This window comes from Triticum urartu, chromosome 7, assembly GCF_003073215.2.
Source record: "Triticum urartu cultivar G1812 chromosome 7, Tu2.1, whole genome shotgun sequence".
NCBI classification, from domain to species: domain Eukaryota; kingdom Viridiplantae; phylum Streptophyta; class Magnoliopsida; order Poales; family Poaceae; genus Triticum; species Triticum urartu.
This window is the reverse complement of record NC_053028.1, coordinates 684,230,351-684,244,124: the sequence shown is the minus strand read 5'-3', so window position 1 is coordinate 684,244,124 and position 13,774 is coordinate 684,230,351. Positions and strand designations below refer to the sequence as shown.

The window sequence follows — 13,774 nt, the reverse complement described above, 5'->3', positions numbered from 1 at the left end:
TATCCCTTCCGACTACATATTCAGACATAAATGCACTCAATTTATCAAATTTAAAAGTGAACTGTGGAGCACAAATAAGAACAGTCTTTGCTTGATAAGATGTCATCCAGGGAAAGTGTCAACATTCATTGCACAGGTAGTGGATAATGCAAGACCCGTCAGATAAAGAATAACATCCTGAAAGATCTGAACCAAATGAACGTGAGAAATATAACTCTGGTTATTGAATAGTCCATTCGCGCGACAGAAATAGCAGAGGTATCCAAACCTGAACATTCGATCTTCTTGCTCTAGGCAATGAAAAGAAAATTTAGAGCACCTTGCTGCAGATGTAAATGAGCTTGCAAATTATACATCAAATGCCCTGTTTTGACGATGGGAAATACGCAATGTTTTAGTCAAGAAAATCAATATAGAGTGAAGAAGGAGCTCAACTCATTCCGCGACTTCATCCCAGCTTTTCCATGCACTAAAGCGGAAGAAAATTTAACAGGATTTCATAAATAACCTCATTTCCAACACATGCGTTCAACATGAGTGCGTGGTCATCATACTGCCGAATTTAAGGGCCTACTCCTATCATGAGCTGCAGGGGCCTACTACTATCATGAGCTGCAGGGGCAAGGAAGTGTTTAGTTACCTACAAGAAGATGCAGGGTACGTAGGTCAAATTTCAGAGGGTCTTGTACCCTGCAGATGCCTTGTTCTCTGGTGTCATGCCTAAAGCGGATGCCCGGCGTGCATAAAACATGTCATGGTGTTGTCTGGTTTGATTCATCAAACACATCTCTGTCTCTACGTACCTTGATCACATGCCTTGTTCCAGATCACCTCATAGCTTGATCAGATGTCACAACAGCAATCAAGCAAAAAGAAAAAAGAAAAAAAACAGAGGCATATTGTGTTTGTGTGTATCTTGAAGTGAGACATGTTTATTCTGTTGCGCTGAAAAGTTCACATGCTTCTCTTGTGGAGGCAATTGGGAAATCACAGAAAGAAATTATAAGTCTACAATACATGGAGAAGAATGGTTGTGTCATCAAGCGAAATGAAAGGAGAAAAAGAAATTGTGTGGCTGAAACAATCCAACCCAGCAAGCAGAGAGAAGCTCAGAGACAATGACACATTGCATCAGGAACAAACACATATCTCAGACGAATTAATGGCTACCAGCTGGTTCAGGAGGTCACAATAATATTACTCCCTGCGATCCAAAATAATTGCCGGTGATTTAGTACAACTTTGTAGTAAATTAAATCAGCGACAACAACAACTATGGATCGAGAGGTAGTAGTAGATAACACTGAGATGTGAACCTTGGATCACAATAATAATTTTTCAAACAAAACCTAGACTTATGTGACTGCTTTGATGTAGATGTGGACATGGAAACTAGGAGAGAAATAGTAATTCATTCAAGCTGGCAATTGAAAGGATCTTAAACCTGAGAGGGTTTGCTTGCTCCAGCAAAATCACATGGGCAAACAACACAACATATAACAATGTACAGCAACCAGCAGGGCACAGAGAAGCTCAAGAGAAATCTCATCACATTGCATCACCAGAAACAATCTCATCACAGACGAACAGCATACCATCAGTAGATAACATATAGATACTACTACTAGATAGATCATCAGTCTCACATTGCATTGCTTCATCGGTGCGCAACAATAGCATCAGGGTAGGTGGATCAATCCCACATATGTCCACAGGATCAACTAGAAATATAGATAGATAGATAGATAGATAGATACAGGGTTGGTAACTGGCATAGCATTGCTGCATTGGTGTGATGAAGCTCTCCTTCTGACCCCATCAGCATCTTGAGGGGGATTTGATTAGGCCCCCACCAAGAAGGGCCAGCGAGCATTGTTGGCCTGCATTTGCTGCTCCAACTGCGCCATGACGTCGTCGAAGGTGGTGTTCGCGTCGTCGTCCTGCGAGTTGTAGCCGTCAGAAACGTCCTCTTCCCCGTACAACGGCCTCAAGGATTCCATCCTCGCGACGAACGCCAACAACTCCTCGTCCCGCTCCAACACCGGCTTTCTCTTGGAGCCACAGCCCGCCCCCTCCTTCTCCGCCTCCGCCTTGGCCTTGAGGAACGCCTGCTCCTTCTCCAGCAGCTCCATGAACTTGATGAGCCCCTCCTCCGTCGTGATGGTCTCCACCTCCACATTGGCCTTGATCGTCGCCACCTCCGGCTTGGCCTTCTTCGCCTTGGCCTTGAGGACCGGCGCCTCCTCCTTCTCCGTCTGGAACGGGGTCAAGGGGAAACCCATCGCCGGATCCGCTCCGCTTCTCTCCTCTCCTCTCCTGGTTGGTTGTGGGTTTGCGGGATTTCTCTGTCTCTCTCGCTGAATCTTCTTCTGAACGAAAACGGGACAAGGCGGGCTATATATTTCCAGGCGAACCCTGGGGTCGGAGTCGGGCCTCATCTCCGGAACGGTCTCTTCTTTTTTTCTTTACGCTGGGCTGGGCCCCATCACTTCTTTCTTTCCACTAGCTTTTTATTTGACAAGATAATTCAGACTAGCTTTGTTGCGGTAGTCATCTTTTGGAAAAAAGTCATATTTGGTAGGTATATTCGCCCTATGACAATATCAGTCACATATTTTCAAATATGAACATTTTTTGAACTTGTGAATATTTTAAAATGTGAACATTTTCATAAAATTTTAGGAACATTATGAAAACGCAAACATAGTGTAATTTTTTTGGAATTATTTATTAAATTTTGAATATATTAGGTAATTTTTTATTTAGTAAACATTTTTTGGAAACACAAAAATCTTTCAAAAATTTTGGAACATATTTTCAATATTTTTTAAGTGTGGAAAATTTAAAGAATTGGGAGCATGTTTTAAATTTTCACGGAATTTTTATGAAAGCATGAACAATTTTTTGGATAATGGGAATATTTTTTAAAAACGCAAATCTTTCTTAAACTAATTATTCAAATGATTTTCATCTATTTACAAAAACAACAAACATAAAGAAGATTTAGATTAATTCAAATTTCATTATAGTCTTAGTCCGAGGAATGCAACAAGGTGACTGGCCAAATTTCAGGTGAGAAAAGGCTATGACCTACTCAAAGTTAAGATAAGACAACAAAATTCAGAACCCAAGCAACACAAGGCTATGACCTATGTTCTTGTTTCCATGCTACCTCTAGATTCAGTTAACATGGTGTAACGTGAATGTGCTGCTCCGTGACTAAGAATGTGACAAATGGGATTAACAGTTCCAGTCAAGTGACAACTGTGCTATTAGATGTACCTGAAGTATATTAGCATGATGCCAAGTTTTTTCTTGGCTATTGGAGTTATGGTTTCATCGAGGGTGAACGCAGTACACCAGGCAGTAGTCGTGTATATGTTGTTCTTATTTGCATGGTACTTTGTAGCTTCAGTTAAAGTGGCTGCTGCTCCCTGCGTAAGGGTGAAATGTGACCATGAATTTAACAGTTTCAGTCAACCAACTGTGGTAGAGCTGATGCATATTTCCGTGCCACATTTTTTCTCAACAACTGTGGAGTAGTATTTATTAGAGTTATGATCTCGTTGATGATGAATACAATACACGCTGATTGCAACCAATAAAGCCTTTGCATCATATTGAAGATGAATGAGTGTCCCTAATTTTCTTTTTTGAAGGTTTATTAGTAGGAAACAAGTTGGTGGATAGGCTGCCCCCATGACATCACCAGCGCACCACTGCTTTGCTTGCTCCCGCAGCGCAGAGTACACCTGACGAACTGAATGCACTTGGGCTCCTCTAAAATGTAGCAACACCAGATTCATCAATACGTATTTTCACATTCAGTACCCTCAGTTTCTGCAGCCCCGTCAACATAGTGAACATACTCGCCAGGATTTCCCCCTCGTTAGATTTAATCCATGTCATGTCATTGATGACAAGAGTGCGTAAATTCAGCAGTCCAGATATCTTCTCAGTAAGCATCTTTCTATTATAAGTCCCAATAAAAAGATGGTGAACATCTTGAGGAATTTCTCCTGTGAAATCTTTCTCAATCCTGAAGCAATGTCTTGCAGTAACCTCCTTCGCTAAATCACACAGCAGATCGTGAATTATAAAGTAAGCAAACATATCATGATGTACATGTACCTTTTCTTTCCCTCCTAGTTGCAGAAATGAGGCCGACAGCAATTCATCAAAGTATTCCCGAGCAACATCTTCCATTTCTTCTTTAGCGTTACTAGTCTTTATAAACCATTCTGCCACCCTCATATCATGGCTGGTCTCCTAATCTGAAAGCAAATCATATGGGGTTGAGATGATTGACTGAAACTTAAGGAGTTTTCAGGTGATTGTGTGTTGGCAGAGTTCTGTAAGATGAATTAGAGGGGGCATCCAGTTCTGTTTTTCTTTCCTTTTTGGTGCATTATTTCTGTACTGGTATGGAGCTACTATCCTAGTTTGTTGGTTGTCGCTACTGATACACCCAGTTTCTTCCATTTCTTCAGTTGCATTTTGTTATACTGCTGCCTAGGTAGTATATGAACTCCTGCAACATGAATGTACCAAGTCTGCATGACACGACTTTATTATTTTCTTTATGTTGACGTGCCTCTACTTGTTTTGCAAATTGCAAGGCTAAGCACACTGAAGCGAGTGTTTTGCAGTCACACATTTCAAATTCAGAGGAGATCAATATGTGTCTTTTTGTTTGTCCAGATTCAGCGGAGTTCCCTCAGATCAGCTTTCAAAGTTCAAAGTGGTTGCTGTTTCAATAGTGTGGAGTTGTCACGAGATGTGATCACCTTTGCTGACAAGATGGCGCATGGCAACCTACAGACTTCCACGTGCATGTAGTCATATGTAAATGTTGTTCTTGTTTTCATGCTACTTCAAAGTACTTGTTGTATGTTCACTGTTTGCATAGTTGGGAGCGAGGAAGAACAGCTGATCGAGGTGCAGGGGGCAGCGCTCAGTGGCAGGCGCAGCTCAGTTTCTTCTCGGCCTAAAAATGGTTGTGTGTGTATATGTGTTTGGTTGGTTTTGTGGTGTTGATTTGAGCTTTGGAGTGGCGTGGATTAATTGACGTGAGCTGGTGATTCTTGGGATCTGGGTCTGGGCTTGGTTCTCTTTTCTCCTAGATATGATATCAGTTGTGTTTGCTGCCACCAATTTTGTGGTTTTTGAACCGTCCCCGAAGTGTGAGAGCACTTTCGTTGAATGGACAAGCACTAAATCCTTAGCATTCTACCGAAGACGAATGGAAGCATCATTGTCTCAGGAGGTCTCCCGTCCATCCAATTGGTGAACTCATACCATACCATGCTACCTGGTAGCGCCTAAATTCCTGGCAATCAAATCATTAATTTGGCGTTCATCATATGTTCCACAATGTTACAAACCACTGGAAACAAACAGTAGGGTTCACCATTCCGATGTAAGTATTACAAACGATATAAATTTTATCGGTTCGGGGTTCATCATGCATTCGACTGTCTGACAAATAATACTCATAGGAAGCAAATAAATCCAGTGGTCTCCATTCCACATTATTACATACCATATATGTAGTAAATGACTAATAAATCCAGTGTTGATCGCCGCATGCAGACATGACATTCTGCACTGTCTGTGGTTTACGAGAGTACGAGCGCAGCACCACTTCACTGGCAAGCAAATACGCCAGAATTAACAAACCAAGAAGGCAAAACCCAACAAAGAGGCTACACGGTAAGAGCCTGTAGATTTGGCATGAGTCTATTGGATTTGACTTCATCTCCTTTGGCTTCCGTCCTCAGCGAAAGAGCACATGGCTGACAGTTACCAAATGAATTAGAAACATAGCAGCAACCTTAGCGGCTAATAGTTGCAGTAATATTTACTGAACACAAAAAATGGAAAACAAAGGCATCGAAAGAATTTAAATATGTACCTTCCATATAGACCTGATTCATTAATCAAATGTTCTATTTGGAATGTGCTCAGTCTTTTGCCAATTTGGATCACCAGCCGTTCTACAGGATCGTATGAACTCATCACTGCACCGCCTGACTGTAATCTCCTCAAGAGACTTCGGCAGTGTTGGAAGCGACCGTATATTCTTGCATGACATGATGTCCAGATACTTCAGTGACGTGAGGTGCTCCATATTGCCTGGTAAGGCATCCCAGCTGCAGTCGTCGGCTCTAAACTCCTCAAGAGACTTTGGCAGCGTTGGAAACGATTGTATATTCTGGCATGACTCGATCGTCAGTTTCCTGAGTGATGTGAGGTGCTCTATATTGCCTGGTAAGGCATCCCAGGCTTCCCGGCTGCATCCCCCAACTTTAAACTCCTCAAGAGACTTAGGCAGCATTGGAAGCGACCGCATATTCTTGCATAATCTGATCTCCAGTTGCTTGAGCGATGCGAGGTTGTACATGTTGCCTGGTAAGGTATCCCAGCTGCAGCTAATTAGAACTAGCGAATGAAGATGAATGAAGGCCCCAAGGTCAGGGGCGGGTCCTAGCTGGCTCCAGCCGCCAACTCTAAGTGTGTGCAGGTTCTTTGGGCCGCCATTATTCTTACCCGTCATCCAATATGGTAACCTCATACTTCTGTAATTCCTAATTTCTAGTATTTCAAGATACTTCGATGGGCAAAGGCCTTCAAGAACCTCTGCTTGAACTAGTGGACTGCAAGTCTTATCATCCCAGGACAGTATCAGTTCTGTGAGCTTTTCCTTGCCAGCAAGATTGACTTCAACAGCCTCCTCCTTGCTCTCAACATTCTCAAGACCATGGATCTGAAGCTTGCCTTGAAGCCTGTTTAGGTGCTTCAACTGATGTGACTCATACCCCAGTTTCTTCTTTATTGTGATGTACGGTAACATTTGGAGCCATGTCAGCCGGCCAATGTTCGGAAAATCTAGATCTGCCTTTCTGATTACATGGCGCAAGTTGACGAGGTTCATCATATCTTCACCACTAGAAAATGCCAAAACAGTGCAAAGACCAAAATCAACCACCTGCATGTGGTAAAGCTTGGTAAAAGCGCCCGGTAAAGTTAGTTTGGTTAATGGAGAGACCCCAAAAGCAAGATAACGCAGATGCTTCCACTGACCAATAGAATCTGGGAATGAGAACGTAGTAAGACCAAACACACCGTAAGGTAAATTCAGTACCCGCAATTTCCTTAGCCCTGTCAACATTGTGAACATACTCACAAAGACTTTGCACTCGGTTGATTCAACCCGTATCTTCTCACCGATGATGAGAGTGCGTAAATTTTGCAACCCAGGTATCTTCTCAACAAGCATCCTACTATCGTAACTCCCAACAAAAAGATAGCGAACATCTTGAGGAACCTCTCCTGTCCAGCCGTTCTCGATCCTGAAGCAATCTCTTCCAGAAACCTCCTCCGCTAAGTCACACAGCAGATCATGAATTGTAAAGTAATCAACCTCATCATCACGGCCATATACCATTCGTTTCCCTCCTAATTGCAGAAATGAGGCTGATAGCAATTCATCAAAGTATTCCTGAGCAACATCTTCCATTTCCTCTTCAGGCTCACTAGTCTTTATAAACCCTTCTGCCACCCACAACTTAACTAACTCATCACGTGTCAACCGGTGTCGTCTCGGAAAAATACTGCAGTAAGCGAAGCATCGCCTGATCTGCTCATCAAGATACTGGTAGCTCCACCACAAAGCTCCCATTGTCTCTTTCATAAGGCCCCGATCCTTCTCCCTCATCCAAATTTCAACTTTTGGGTTTTTACGGAGCCGTGCACCCACTGTTCTGGCTGCTAGAGGTGATCTCTTCAGCTTTTTTGCAATGTCCTCCCCAATCATTTCAAGTTTTCTTCGATGATGGCCGCCTACCCTTGCATCTCCAAGTGCATAATACATGAACATTTCAAGGAACATTTCATCATCCAGGTCAGATATTGGAATACATCTCTCTTGAACAGCACCCAGAGCTAATAATGCATCTTCAGTTCGACTAGTCACCAAGATTCTGCTTCCTGCCTTTCCAACATTCATCAGAGAAATTAACCTTTGTAGTTCTTCATGGTCTTCTGTATTCCTACTGTTGTACCAGACATCATCCAGTACCAACAAAATCCGTTTCCCAAGCAATTCCTCCTCCAGTTTTTCTTTCAGGGCATGAAGACTGTTTAATTTCGGGCATACTTTCCCCGTGGCACCCTCAAACATGTCGCTGAAAATGGAATCCAACTCAAATTTCTGTGAAACATGAACCCAGATGACAACCTCGAAATGGCCTTCCTTATTCTCTTTCTTCTGCCTTTTCTCATGATCATAAACACAACGTGCAAGTGTTGATTTGCCAGACCCGGCGATGCCATGAATGCCAATTACAGAATAACATGTACCACTGACGGTGTTTGCTTGGTACTGGTCTTCCTTCTCATGAACCATTGCTATGATCTTTTGATGATCCTCATCTCGACCAATTACACGTACTGCAGGGCTAATGCCTGCACTACGTGAATTGGTAGCAACAGCTGGTCTCCCATTATCATTGCTTACAGCTGGTAAGTTCAGTTGTTTCAAAATTTCACATGCATCATTTACAGCACTTTCTATCTTCTCTAGGCTCTTCTTCAACTCCACTTTTGACATACCACTCTCCTGCAAAACCAAATAACAGGCAAGTTGGGGCTATCAAGAACTACTCCGTTTGAAGAGCATATAGCATATATTTTTCATGAATATAGGATTATTTCATTTCCCAATGAAAAGTAAGGTTTTTCCCCTATGCCTTGTTAATATCTAGAAAAAAGCAAGCATTGGGTAAGGAGAATCTAGGTTGTTGAAGGTTGAGGTGGCTGCACAGTGGAGGTGGGCGAAGGAACAAGCCGTATACAATGCTGGTTGTTAGGAGAAGTAGAATTAGTTTCGTTTTGGAGCCATCCATACCCGTCCGGCTTACACTGCATTCTGTATTTGAAGATCTTAGTGTATCTCTCGCTAATTAGATAATGAATGTGGAATTTAAGATAGTTATTACAGAAAATAAGTAAGAATGCATTCTGATTGGCAGCTATAGTTCCCTATAGTTTTTCTGATTAACATATATTTACGAGGCAAAAAAAGATGGGAGGACCTGCCATAAAAGCAGAACACACAGGTCCAAGTACGAGAGAAGTGAAATATCAAATACCTTATCTTGTAGGGGGGAGCTTGGCAAGGCAGACTGAACATTCTTCTTCAGCGAATCAATCTTACTGCCGTTTGACTTGCGATCTTGGATCTGCTTCTTGAGGCGCTGATACTCGACACTATCCAAGATGTCCTCGGCTTCGTAGAAAGCAGATCCATTTAAGCTTGTGTAACAGTGGCTCCAAACGAGCCCTATAAGTGCTCTCGTCCACTACTTCCATCACCCGCTGCAGATGCAAAACTTGTATATCAAGTATCTTGAGCTTTTCCGCGGCATTGAAGTCAAGGAGGGCGAAACCTTTGTTGAGGACTCTGGGAATGATGGGCGAGGCGAGCCAACCTAGTGCGGTTACGCCCCATCCTACAGCAGCAGTAATGCTAACCGGATCCGGCATTGCAAGCTTTCTGAGAAAGGAGAGAAGGCTAGCTAGCTAGGCTGCAGAATTTGTGTGTATATACATAGACCCTGCAATGGAGTCCACCCGGAGGAGGCCAGCTGGTGACAGAACTGGGCAACAAACAAGCACTGGCTGGAGTGAGCTTGGGGTGAGCGCCGCCCACGAGGTGAGCAGGATGGGGTGGAGCGGCCGAGGTGAGCGCGAGTGTTGGGAGGTGAGCGGCGGCTTGGAGCTCTCTGATCTACCCTCCAGATCTGATGTGAGGCTAAGCTATGGTAGTGTGGGGAAACACAGAGAATGCATGATGGATGTCATTTTGACTCGCCGGAGAAACAAAGTTGTTGGGTCGTCACGTCAAGACCGAATTCATGTCGGCCACGCTTCCTACTTTGCTGCTTAATTAGTGCCCTGCTGACAACACGAGTTGATTAATCTACTGTCGTACTCTGCAGAATGTGCCCAATAAAGTAGCCTTGTAAGCATGCTGTCAAAAACGAATTAGCCGATAAGCATGGCATGGAGATCTAGTTTACATATCCATTGATCAACTTTTAGCTACACCGGACGACTAGGTGCATCTTTTGCAATTACATACTGCTCATCTAGTCATCTTACCACGTCACTAATTAATCAAAAAGCATAAGTTACGTAACCACCACCAAGGAGCACTTAAATCCACGGTAGCAGTCGTATTCTCATAATGCTTCTTGGTCTTTATTTTCCTCATCACTTTTAGTTGTTTCACAATTCTGAAGCAAGTAGCTGAATGCAGGCTCATTCTTTCTCGCAAACAATGTATTTTTCTTTTTCTTTTACTTATGAACAAACAACAAGAGGAACAGGGTTCATGCATGTACTCTCTATCTCATGGTGGTCAGGTAACAGGAAATCAACCACCCATCTCACCTAGGCCTTGAGGGGGCCGGTATTGATGGCAAGTGAAACTAAAATCCTCTTGCTTTAACAACACAACATAAAATATAGCAGCTTCTATCGTGTGGTGTCCTCATCTCAGGCTCGGTGCTGAAAGTATGTCAGGCGCCTGAAGAAAAACAACCATCCTACCAAGGGAGAAAAAAAAAACAAAATCAGAATGTCTCTCGAACAAAGCTAAATGAGACTCGGCCCTATTTCAGAATGAACAAAAGCATACATAGCGCCTCTTCCGGGCTTGCTTTGCAACAAGGTTATCTTATAACCAACTTGCATAATACTAGTGTGGAAGCTCAGGAGTATCAGCCTGAGACTAGTAGAAAACAACATATCCTGGGGCTCCAAAAAATAATAATGTTAGGATTAGTACTACTAGGGTATGGTTGTACTACACATATAACGTGGCGCAGTAGACCTTGAAGGGTAGTAGGAAATTTCCAGTCAGGTTCTTAGAGCACGGATCAGTTTCATCATCTTATCATTAATTGGTCTGAAAATTATTGTGGGCTACGTAACACGGTCCAGTCTCAATAAGATTACTATATCTATCTGCAAGTCTGTATACTCCACAATATATAGATATACAGGGTTGGTAGATGGCATAGCATTGGTGAAGCTCCTTGTCAGCTTCACACACCATCACCATCTTGAGGGGATACATGTGCCCCACCAATTAAGAAAGGCCAGCGAGCGTTGTTGCCAGAACGTGCCGCTCATACCGCGACATGACCCTGCCGATGTTGGCTTCCGCGTCCTCGTAGCCGTCCGACACATCCCCATCCGAGTCCATCGGTGGTCCGTCGGTGGCTTCGTGGACTCGATCCACGCCACGAACGCAGCCCCCTCCTCGTCCCGCTCTAACTCCGGCTGCTTCCTCTTGGAGCCACACTTCTCCGCCTCCTTCTCCGCCTCCGCCTTGGCGTGAGGAAGTCCTCCTCCTTCTCCAGCAGCGCCACGAACTTGATGAGCGCCTCCTCCTCCTCCGTGGTCAGGGCCTTCTTCGCCTTGACTTTGGCCTTGAGGATGGGCGCCTCCTCCTTCTCCGTCTGGAACGGGGTGAAGGGGAAACCCATCGCCGGATCCGCTCCGCTTCTCTCCTTCTCCTGGTTGGTTTAGGGTTTGCTGGATTTCTCTGTCTCTCGCGCTGGATTTCTTCTGAACGAAAACGGGACAAGGCGGCAGCGGCTTGCGTATATATTTCCAGGCGAACACTTGTGTCGGAGTCAGGCCTCGTCTCTGGACCGGCCTCTTCCATCATACTCGTTCATTGGGCTGTGCTGGGCCCCCACTGGCTTATTTTATTTTATTTTATTTTCCTTGGCCAGTCATCTTTCTCGGAAAGAAAGATCATATTTCGTTGGGATTTACTCCCAATGCCACTGTCATTCACATATTTTTCAGAATATGATTTTTTTTCAGATTACGAATATTTTTAAACGTGAAAATTTTTGTAAAATGTATTCGAGAAAAAAAACATTTTTATCAAATTTAAGGAACATTTATTTAAAACGCAAATATTTTTTAAAGTTTCTGGAACTTTTTGAAAACATGTAGCTTTCTGAAATTTTAAATATTTTTCACTGCCTGCATTTTTGAAATTTAGTAAACATTTTTGGAAACACGAACATCTTTTAAAATTGCAGGAACATATTTAGAATATTTTTTAAGTTCGTACATTTTCTAAAAATTCGGGAATGTCTTAAAAAAAGTTTTGCGGTCATTTTAGAAAAAAAAGACTTTTTTCAGAAAAATGCAAACATTTTTTCAACTAATTATTAACACGATTGTCATCTATTTACAAGAAACCAACAAACATAAGGGTTTGGTGGATTGGGATTTCCATGTCTCTCTCGCTGGATCTAAAGAAAAACGGGACAAGGCGGAGGCGCTGGGGACCGAACCGCCGCCGGATACAACCACCGGAGAACATGGCCAAGGTTAATGTGGATGCCGCCACAGCGGGGAGCTCAGGCATTGGGGCTGTTGCGGCGGTATGCAGAGATTGGCAGGGTATGTATCTGGGTTCATCGGCCATTGTCTTCAGGGCCTCAGGGGCATGTGTGACCCCGCCACGTTCTTGCGAAGCATGCACTTAATTTAGGGGTCGCCGCCATGTCTGGTTAGGTCATCTCAGCGAACTTTGTTTCATCCATGTAAACATTGTAAGGGTTTAATAAAGCTTCACATGATTGTCTAAAAAAACTAGATTGTTTTTTCTTTTCTTTTTTGAGAGAGAGAAAGAGAGAGATAACGGCAGCCCAAAGAACCTGCAAGTTCCGCGGATGCAGCCTGGATGCCTTACATTACTCAAGAATGCGATATATAGAGATCGGTGATGCACATTCAGTTGGTCAGGCGTACTCTGCAAAGCAATAGTGTGCCTGAGAATCACCGTTGGCTCCAACACTGCTCGGCGGAGGCGGGGATTCGATCCGGTGGCCGGAGGCAGTTTGCCGTCAGAAACTCCAGCCATCTACGGCGACGCCACTGACACACAGGTCTCCGGCAGGTCAGCGCAATTCTTGGACTCGGACAATCCTTTCATTCCCGTTTGCTTTACTTCTGGATTATTTGTTAATTCTCACATTTTTGAGAGGCCTTCGAATTCCATCAGGGTGGAGGTGCTGGATACCTTTTCTCAGAAACTTTATACTGTCTCGTTTTTGTACTGATTACTTTATGAGTAATTTTGCTCTAGCCTTTTCATTGGTTGGAATAAGGCAGATCGGCAGAGTAGATAGATAGTATACCCTGTGTTTTGATTTTCGGCCGTAAAAAACCAATTTCGGCCGAATTTCGGCCAGGCCCGGCATATGTCTCTGTCGGCCAAAAATTTCGGCCCAATTAAAATTTTTTTTGGCCCAGCCCAGCTTCCAGCGAGTTCCACTGTGTGGATCGGGCGATACAAAACGAGGAGACCGAGCGCCCTAACCCTAGAAAGCTCTTTTCCTCTCGTTCTCCTCTTGTGTGCGCCGCCGCCGCCGCATACAGGGCACTTCTCGTTCTCCGGCCAAGGCGCCCCACCTCCAGTGTCCTCTAGCTTCATCCACCTCCTCTCTGTTGTTTCTCCAAGGCTACGGCATGATGCTCGCCTGCTGCGGCAAAGGAGGTGAGCGTGCACGAGCGGACCAGTTCAACACAGGCAGGAGCAGAGAGCAGCGGCAGCAGCATCAAGGGCAACAAAGATGGTTCGAATTGATGTTAGTACTGTTATAATGTTACGTTGGAGGCTGATGGTTGTTGGACAGATGCAGTTTTATTAATCCCTAGAGCTTATTAGCTAAATATTGTA

At 43.8% G+C, this 13,774-nt stretch overlaps 1 pseudogene; it reads right to left on the bottom strand.

Annotated features, from left to right (window-relative positions):
* Positions 1 to 5,420: 5,420 nt before the first annotated feature.
* Positions 5,421 to 9,813, bottom strand: LOC125525225 (annotated as a pseudogene).
* Between the last annotated feature and the right edge of the window lie 3,961 nt (positions 9,814 to 13,774).